The 9,461-nt window shown below is 45.4% G+C and overlaps 1 long non-coding RNA gene across 1 annotated transcript; it reads right to left on the bottom strand.

Moving 5' to 3' along the window:
- Positions 1 to 9,133, bottom strand: LOC123373083. The gene is made up of 3 exons (XR_006580555.1): positions 9,083 to 9,133; positions 5,824 to 5,977; positions 1 to 850 (listed from the first exon to the last, which is right to left on the bottom strand). It is a non-coding gene; the product is annotated as an uncharacterized LOC123373083 (long non-coding RNA).
- Between the last annotated feature and the right edge of the window lie 328 nt (positions 9,134 to 9,461).

Below are 9,461 nucleotides of genomic sequence, written 5' to 3'. Positions count from 1 at the left end.
ATGATTTTTAAATATCTTGATGATAATTTTTCCAAACAAACATTTTCAGAATGTCTGCAATTATAAGCACAATCAATGGCTGTCTGCTCTGGTAATTTTCTTGTACTAATGACAATACATTTCTCCTTTCTTTAAGTAAATATTGTTCTAATTTAGAATTATGATTTTTTCAGATGTTGGCAGACTATAAAATTCTCTATGACCCTCTAGACACAGCAACTGCTATCAGTGACTAACTCAGTGGTGCTTTAAAACTGGGGGCCTGTTTCTTCTCTCACAGTTTTCTGTTTTTAGAGCACTGTAACTTAATCGACTTCAATGGAGTTACTTCTTATTTACCCTGATGTAAGAGAATAGTAACCAATGTGCTACAGAGTAAGTCTCCCAGGACTTGAAAAGATGCTACACTTCGTGGCTACTCTTTATGCAGATTTCTGTTTCCTGAGACAATTCCCGCGGGAACAGAAACAAAGCAGTCCAGGGAGGGTAGTCACAGGCTACAGCTACACAGAGCAGTAGGGAGCTTTGTTGCCTCATTAGTGTACATAGTCCTGTTCCTAATAAAAGGTTTATTTTGACACCAGTCTGTCAGTGAAATAATCCTGAGAAGCAGCTGGCCTGTTGCCCTGGGAGTCAGTTTATGTATGTCACATGGTCATCATTGGGAATTTTAGGTGAATTTAATGTCTCAGTTCTTAAGCTGTGAAAAGGTTGGGAGTTCAGCTTAGCAGCCAGAGCCTTTGGAATCTCTGTCTCTCTCACATAACTTTCTTTCTTCCAACATGTCTTCCTCTTGCATGCCGCTTGTACTGGTCTGAGATCAACGTGGTTCAACACATTCCTAAATGATCTGCAAAAAGGGGTAAAGAGTGAGATGGCAAAGTTTGCAAATGATACAAAATTATTCAAGATAAATCCAAAACTGACTGCAAAGAATTACAAAGGGATCTCACAAAACTGGGTGATTTGCAACAAAATGGCAAATGAAATCTAGTGTTAAATGCAAAGTAATACACGTGGCAAAATATAATCCCAACAATACATACAAAATGCATAAATCAAGAAAGATGTTGGAGTCATTTACAATCCTCTGAAAGCACTATGTTTTTAGAGTACTGCAAATTCATAAGAATCCTTCTCACTGTGCCTGTATCATCCCGAACTGTGGAATGCTCATTCTTCTGCTTCAGAAGACTTAAAAAGTATCTCCAATCATCAATGGGACAGACACAACTGAATAATGTAGCTGTCCTTAACGTGCATCAGAATAATACCAGTGAATCTAGATGTATATAAGATTGCTGACAGTTTCATCCAGAAAGCTACAGTGAGACATAATGTCTTTAAACTGGGACATTAGTGAAGACATCTTGTAGGTGATTGCAATGAGCTTAATACACTGTAATTCATGATAATGTAATTATGTAGTTCATAACAATTGAATCATTATTAAAATAGTAAAGATACCAATGAAAGATTCATTCAATAACTAGAATATGAAAGAAGTGTATAAATTTGCCTCCCCCCAAAACTGGCAGAGTGCCACCCCCCAAACTCACACACAGCTCTTCAAAAGCACTCACTGGCAAAAACAAAAGTCAGCACCTATGGCTCTGATATTATGGTGACGATGGCACATAGAATAGAAAGGATAGTTCACCTGACTATTCATGGCCCCAGTGACCATTCCAGCAGTTGGGGATTGACAGTATGTAGGGATGTCCCAGCTGCACACCATTTCCTCAGCCACACCACCTGCATATAGAGGCCTTTAGAGGGGTGGTGTAGAGGCTGACATAATAGCTCTTTGCTACCTGATGATTCAGTTGTACAAGGGGAATGCTCAGGGGAACAGATCCATTGACTTTTCTGTTGTTTTGTGCCCTTGCAGCTGAAGCAAAGCCCATATAAGTAGTCTCTCTCTCCTTTAAATGTACTCCTTTAAAATATTCAGTCATATCCCAACAGTCTTTGTTTAGCCAAGCTATCATATTTACCTCTTTTAATCTTTCCTCATAATCCAGTCGCTCCAGATCCATGATTATTTTGCTCTTTTCTCTGAACATCCGCCAATTTATCAAGAATTTTATTGTAATATAATGCTTAGAATTGAATGTACTGTCTTCCTTCCAATGTTTCCTCAAGTGACTATATAATGGCTATTCAAAGTGGTGTATGTGGAATGTATTGGCGGTCTGCAGTTTGTGGTGTACATGTGTTCATATCATTGTCAGTCTGAACCCCAGCAGTGCCAGCATAAAGGCCAGGACTGAATAGATGTTGAGAATAAACTACCCTCTGTTCACTAGTAGCTATCACTCTGGGTCAAGGTTCAGGCACACTAATGGGCAGTGAGGGGAAACTTGGACTTGCCAGTGCCTTATATTGCACATGTTCCCTACATAATGTTAAAAAAAAAAAGATTATGAGCACTTCATTAACATTAAAGATGAATAAAAACTGAAATGGCATTATTCTTATTATGGTAGTACCTAGAGTCCCCAACCAAAATCAGCTTCCTGTTGTGCTAGAGACTATACACTAATAAGATGTAGCTCTTATATATAGCATGAGTAGATCTAAAAGTGCTTTACAAAGGGAGGCAATTATCATTATCTACATTTTACAGTTGAGGAAACTGAGTAAAAAAGGTGAACTAACTAGCTCAAAGTGTCCCGGCTGACCAGAGCAGGGTCTAGAACCTGGCTCTAAGTCCAGGGGCCTATATCCTAGGTTATACTGAGTAAGGGATGTGTGTAAGTACATAATAAGAGAGAGAGAGTCCCTGCCCGAAGGAGCTTATACTCTAAATCTGTGGTGGGCAAACCTGCGGCACACTGGCCACATGCGGCCCATCAGGGTAATCTGATTGCGGGCCGCAAGACATTTTGTTGACCGTCCGCAGGCATGGCCTCCTGCAGGTCCCAGTGACTGCGGTTAGCTGTGCGGCCAGCACATCCCTTCAGCAAAATGTCTCATGGCCTGCAATCAGATTACCCTGATGGGCTGCATGTGGCCCGTGGGCCGCAGGTTGCTCACCACTGCTGTAAATAGACAAGACAGATAAAGGTGCAAGAAAGGAACTGTTATTATCCCCATTGTACAGATGTGTAGCTAAGGCACAGAGAGAGTAATTGCCTTGCCCGGTGTCACACAGGAAGTCTGGTAGAACCCAGTTCTCTAAAGTCCTAATATAATGCCTTAACCACAAAACCCTTATTTCCATCAAAAGCATACCACTATCTTCCTGCTACAGGTGTGCTGTTTATTCCTAACTGAAAAGGATATTTTAAAAGAGTGATAGAGTCTAAAAGAAATATACCAAAGACTTTGCTTTAGATTGGCATAGATACATGTGCTATTCATGGTATATATGTTTTAAATACATAATAGAACAAATTTTACATAATGCCTGAGGTATGTTTGTTGAATAGTATAAACAAAACTATGTTGATGAAAAGGTATCTTTTCATATTTCTTGTCTTTTTCTCCTATTGTGCATATTCTACACATCGTCCTTTCCTCTTGAAAAGAAACATTTGTCAAGCTTCACTAAAGGATTTGATCGTTTCAACAACTAGCCATTAAGCCCCGACTCTACTACCTTAAAATTGACAATTTTGTAAATGACAACTCAATACATTTTGTATGAAGGAAACTATTACAAAGTAGGCACTGGGGCAGCTATAGATTTTTCTACTGCATATATTCAATTGCTGCACAGAGTTTCCTTTCATAGCTGGAAACTCCACTCTTGACTAGAGCTGTGTGATACTACCAATTTTTGCTTTGAGTATTCAAGTGCAAAAATGGCTAATTGTGCAAGCATTCAGTAATCACAAATGTGATCCAGATTGAGAACGTCACATTACTGGAGAATGAATAGAGTTTTTGGCAGTGAAACTAACCAAATTATACTAAATTGAAAGCCTGAAATTTGATGCAGGTGGAAATTCATAATTTTCCTCAGTTTATATAGCTCGGTTTCACCTATGTATATTAGAACTACAACAAAAAGATTGTTTACATTCAGGTTGAATGGTAATGGTATTTTAAACCGTTCTAGTTTTATATATTATACTACATGAAACTGGTTGGATTTAGGAACAGATTCATGGACCTTTATGTCTGCTTTGTGTCACTTTGGCAGCACATGACACTGGTAAATCCAGCTTAACTGTCTGAATGGGGATTCTTTAGCATGGAAAGTTCCTCCGGGAGAATTCCTGGTAGTGTATACATAGTATATACCAGATGATATAGGTAGTCCATATAAAACAAAGCAGGCCCAAAGCTGCTCTGTCTTGGGCCAGGAGCATAGGCCAGTGCCACCTTAATATCACCATTGCCCAACCTTCTTTCACACCCTGAATTTAGGCTGAGCACAGCTCAACCAGTAAAGTAAATCTGGGTCATAATTCCCATAGCTTTGGTGAACCAGTCACTGGATTCGTTTTGCTCAAGTTTGCATGGAGCTTCAGGTTTGCATGGAGCTTCGTGTTTGTCTGAAACCAAAAAGTTCAGACACTGGATTTGTCTTATCTTTGTCTGCTAGATTGAAGAGCCCTCTATTATTATGTAGGTACTAACAGACTGATAAAGTCAATCTTTTAGCTTCTCTTTGTTAAATAAAACAGACTGAGATCCTTGAGTCTTTCATGTTTTCTAATCCTTTAATCACTCTTCTCCTGATGTCTGTGGGGATATGTGGACAACCCCCTTCTGAGACCTTTACTCCATGTTTACATACCTGATTCTCCTCTCAAATATACTAGTTGTACATTAGTGTAACGCCATTGTCTTGAATTAAGTTATTCATGATGTATACTGAGGAAAGCAAGGGGACATTCAGGCCTCTTGAGTCCTTCAATGAGATCAACGATTAGAATTTCTGCCTCCTAAAATCCCCAGGAAAGATCTTAAAAGGAATGGGCTGCCTGACTATCCTAGATTTAGCTGCAGCTGGGATGGAAATGCTACTTCAATTTCTCTGCCTCTTTAAAGGCAACCTATCTCATTCTTGGCCCTGATGTACGCCGTAGGTCAATTTTTGAGGTTCTTACTCAGGACTTATTTAGACAATCCCTACATCTGGCAAAGCACTGCTCATTGTAGAACCCAAAAGGCCTTGGGGTAGGTTCAGGGGAATATAGCTTTTAACCATCTTTGCATTTCTTGGGCTTCCTGAGGTCTAGTTAGCCCTCTGCCACAAAACATAACAGTGTCAGGGCTACATTATTTTTTGTCTACTGGTAATAGGTGTAGAGGGCAATTGGAGATCAGCAGAGTGCAGCATTACTCTGGCCATATCTGCTCCTCCAGGACACAACACATCTGCTATATGGTGGGCATGGGGCAAGATAGTTGGCATAGAGCCAGCTCTATGCTGCCCAGAAGTTCCTCCCTGCTAATGTAATGCTTGTTGTCCTGTTAGGGAAATCGTGTAGCTTTTTTGTACTGCCACAGTGGCACAAAGAGGTGTGATGTGCTATATGAACCGTACACTATCAAAGAAGGGATTAAGGAGCTGCTTTGGGCTGGAGTGTCTGTGCCCTGCTGCATCTATGAACCATTCCAGTCCTGGAAGAGGAGTTAAAAAGAGGAACTCCACTCAGATGGGGGAAACCCTGGGAAGGGAACAGACTGTTGAGCTTCTCCAGCCTAGGAGGGAGGACTGACAGTCTGCAGAACCCCTGCCCTCTTAGGAGGATGCAGAACCCCTGAATTGATGGGGAAAAAACCTCAGTCTTGCACTGGAACCAAGCAAACTCTGAAGTGGACATTGATACTCCAAGGACCCATGTCCTGGAGGGAGCTGCTTACCAGTTTCTCTTTACTTTTCTTCTGTTTAACCCTTTTTGCTGACAATGGACTGCTTGGTGGCATCACTGGGGACACAGAAACAGGATGACATAGTCGAGGCACCCCAGCTGGAAGGGGAGCATCAGTCCTCTAGAAAGATGGCCCACAGCACCTGCTGTAATGGGGGTAGAGTAATTGGGCTTATGTGTGTACATGCTCAATGTAGCCTAAAAGAGGCACCCTGCCACAGACATATTTGTGACAAGGGGTCATAATAGGGACCAAGATTTGGCCCAGTGAGTGAAGAATTCTGATATGCTAGTGTCACAGGGTACATTCACTGCTAGGCACCTCCTCCTGGCTCCTCTGATAATTAGCTCTTTCCAGGTTCAACACCCCCTTCTGTCACTCATTTGCATGCCCTGCAGCATCTCTCAATCTGCAACTCAGGGTGATCTCTCTTTGTGGCCTGACCCTCCTGCCAGGTCATTGTATGTTTCCCCTCTTCTGGGGTATCAAAGCCCACTGGATGAAGTGTTACAGGCAGTCCACTGCCACTTGCCACTTCCTCAGTGGCTGATAGAGGAACCCAGGTCTAGCCTTTACTCCAGGTTCCAACTCAGGGACCCTCTAATCAGCAGCCATGGTTTGCATCATCTTAAATCTTGCTGCCATTTCCCTGGGCCTTCTCCTTTTCTGAGGCTTCCACTCCACCAACCCTCTGGGTAAACCCTTCCTGTGGAGCCTGGATACCTAGGGCTTCTACTCGCCCCCTGAGTTTCCTCCTTATTTCCCTGTCTAGTGTCCAAAGAGTGGCTGCAGGTTCTCTCACTGCAGCCTGTGCTTTCACATTGTTTTCTGGGACAGCAGCCTCAGTATGTGAGGCTATGATCAACACATACCACAGATTTTGCATAAGCAAAAAAAAAAAATCTGTATCCTCTCACCTACTCCTGTATCCTTAAAAAAAGCAAAGTACCACTTTTTAAATGCTACCCCACTTTCCTGGTATTCTCACCGATCCTTTCATACTCTATTCTTTCACCTTGAGGCATCTCAGTTTTTCATAAGGAATCTTTCTTTCTGTGTAATTCTCCCTACATTGCCACAGCAGATGCTCAACTCTTTCTTGGGCTTTGCATGTGTCACACCACCCATCTGTAAGATTGTGGGGCCGTCTCTCCACTTCCGAGGAAGGACATGCCTCCTTGCAGTTTGGGTCTGCTAGAGCCTTCTCCAAGCAAAGGGAAAAGGGGGAATAAGCGATTCTCAGTGGTTCCGGCCTTCAAGTGGGGCAGGGCCGTAAACAATCTAGGCTTTGGTCTGCAATCTGGCAGAGCGGTAGGAGTTTGCTTGCCAAGCTGTTAAGCAGGGTGGGGCAGCAAACAGTCAAGGCTTTGGCCTGCAGTCAGGCAGAGCTGTAACACCAGTCCAGTCTCTTTGGGGCTCAGCTAGGGGTGAGCATCACGCGTGGCTTTTGGGGCTCAGCTAGGGGTGACTGAGGAACACAGGCCTCCTGGCCTAAGGAGGGGGGACGTGAGCCCGCTCATCTCTACCATGTCCCAGCCCAGGGCCCTAATAGTGGCAGAGTGGTCAGCAGGGATCCATCTGCAACATGCTGACCTTGTTTCAGGCCCGCTGTGAACCAGACTGCTGCTTGGTTTCCCTGGGCTGCTTCCTACTCTCCCCTTTGGGTGTGCCTGTGTCTAGGGGGTCATCCTCAGTCTCCCAGGGATACATTAAAGGTAGTGATAGCAGATCCTCAGTGCTGGGAGTGTCAGGGCTCTCTGGAAACTCAGGCTGGTCCCCAGGGCAGCAGCTGTTCTCCTTGGAGTCCCAGATCCCACTGCAGCAGAGGGGAAGAAGTACCTGCCCCTTTGGCAACTCCCTCCCAACTGAGCTGCTGGGCTGTCCTTTTGTACTACCACTTCCTGTCCCACCCCTCTGCTTCCAGTGTGCTGTGCTGGTCCTCCTGGCTCTGCCCACCAGGCGGCTTGCAGCATTCCCTTCATGTCCACAGTTGAGGGAGGCCATGCCTCCTCGCTACACCATCTTTAGTAAATATGAATTACTGTTTAGGTCACAGTGACCTGTTAGCACTCTAAATATAGTTACTTCACTTCTTCTATCATATCTATTAAGTATACCACTATCTTCAAGCTAACGACATATTTCATAGAACCTTCATCCTTTTTTCTTTTTCGGCCATAGTTCTTGCCATTCCTTCTTAAATTCTCTTTTAACTAACATTTTAAAGCCCTGTTTACTCAGAGGTATCTTTCTATCAAACTCCTCATTTTTAAAAGGCATTTTTCTCTGCTTTATCTACCATTTCATTGCCCGGTATCCTGTCATGCACCGGAATCCACACTATTACCATAGTATAATTAAGTATGCATATCTCCATAGTTAAGAACATATTTTATTGATTCAGTCATTTCTGCTTTCTGAGGCTCCCTTTCTATTATACCTTGTAGGCCTGTGGACTCACCCCTGCAGCCAGGGGCGGCTCTAGGATTTGCGCCGCCCCAGGCAGGGCGGCACGCCGCGGGAGGCGCTCTGGCGGTTGCCGGTCCTGCGGCTCCAGTGGACCTCCCGCAGATGTGCCTGCAGAGGGTCTGCTGGTCCCGCGGCTCTGGTGGACCTCCCACAGGCATGCCTGCGGATGCTCCACCGGAGCTGCGGGACCAGCGGACCCTCCGCAGGCACATCTGCGGGAGGTCCACCGGAGCCGCGAGGACCAGCGGACCCTCCGCAGGCATGCCTGTGGGAGGTCCACCGGAGCCGCCTGCCACCCTCCCGCGGGACGCCGCCCCAAGCACACACTTGGCGCGCTGGGGTCTGGAGCCGGCCCCGCCTGCAGCGTCTCTCAGGGAATTAGCTCGATTTCCAGCCCGGAGCGCCCTCTGCAGGCCGGTGAGTTGCCACAGCTTGGCCCCCGTGTCCCTCCCAGACTCTGGTGCCCGTTTTCTCTGGGGTGCTGCCCTCTGGCAATACCCCTACAATATCTGTGGGTCTCCCTTCCCCAGGGATCCACCATCTATGACCCCCACCTTGCCTCAGTCTGGGCTACTGCCAGTCCTCACCAAGCCCCCGTTCCCTGGTGCAGACTGCAATGTAAAAGCCACTCATCACAGGTAAGGGGGTTTGTCCTGCTGCCTTCTTCCACCACCCAGTACCTCAATGGGCCTGGAACCAGGCCCTGCAGCTTGGGGAGTCACCAGACTGGAGCTCCCCTGCTCCTCTGGCTCTTCCCCAGCCCTGCTTCATGCCCAGGTACCTTTTTAATCCATTGCAGCCAGGCCAGTCTCCCTCCACCGCTAGAGGAGAGACTCTTCTCTGCTTCTAGCTGCCCTGGCCTTCTTATAAGGCCCAGCTGCCCTGATTGGGGCATGGCCCATGTGTAGCTCCTTCCCCAATCAGTTTGGGCTTTTTCTCCTAGCCCCTAGCCCTCTCCCAGGGCTGGCTTCTACCCTGTCAGGGCTGGAGCAGGTAACCACCCTGCTACATACCTGACAAAGAGGCAGAAAGTATAACAGCTAGAGTTGGGTGTACCTCCCTTATCCAGGTCAGTGCCAGTAGTATGCCCATTAAATTGGCCATCATAATGGCCACAAAATTGGGTAGTCTTCTAGATATTTTAATTACACATTCAGGGA

The sequence above is a fragment of the Mauremys mutica genome, chromosome 6, assembly GCF_020497125.1.
Source record: "Mauremys mutica isolate MM-2020 ecotype Southern chromosome 6, ASM2049712v1, whole genome shotgun sequence".
NCBI lineage: Eukaryota > Metazoa > Chordata > Testudines > Geoemydidae > Mauremys > Mauremys mutica.
The sequence above is the reverse complement of the archived record's forward strand: the minus strand, read 5'-3'. Positions and strand labels throughout refer to the sequence as shown.